The following is a 278-nucleotide window of genomic DNA, read 5'->3' as shown; positions in this document are numbered from 1 at the left end:
GCAAGTATTTAGTTATGAGAGGAGTCCGCTTCTAAAGGCTGGCCAAGACGGCCATAAATTCTGTTCTCTCTGTGTCATTACGGTCGTATTGTTAGTAAAGGAAATCGTCGAGAGTCTTGCGGAGTGGTGTTGTGTGACGTGATAGCGGATCCTGTGATCTGAATGCGCGTTGACAGGGTGACCTAAATCATTATTACGTTTTTTTTTTATTGTCATATTAACAACATATTTGTCTTTGTCTTTGATATGTTGTGATGTTATCATTTATTGTGGGAATA

Source organism: Penaeus monodon, chromosome 21 (assembly GCF_015228065.2).
Source record: "Penaeus monodon isolate SGIC_2016 chromosome 21, NSTDA_Pmon_1, whole genome shotgun sequence".
Taxonomy (NCBI): Eukaryota; Metazoa; Arthropoda; class Malacostraca; order Decapoda; family Penaeidae; genus Penaeus; species Penaeus monodon.
The sequence above is the reverse complement of the archived record's forward strand: the minus strand, read 5'-3'. Positions refer to the sequence as shown.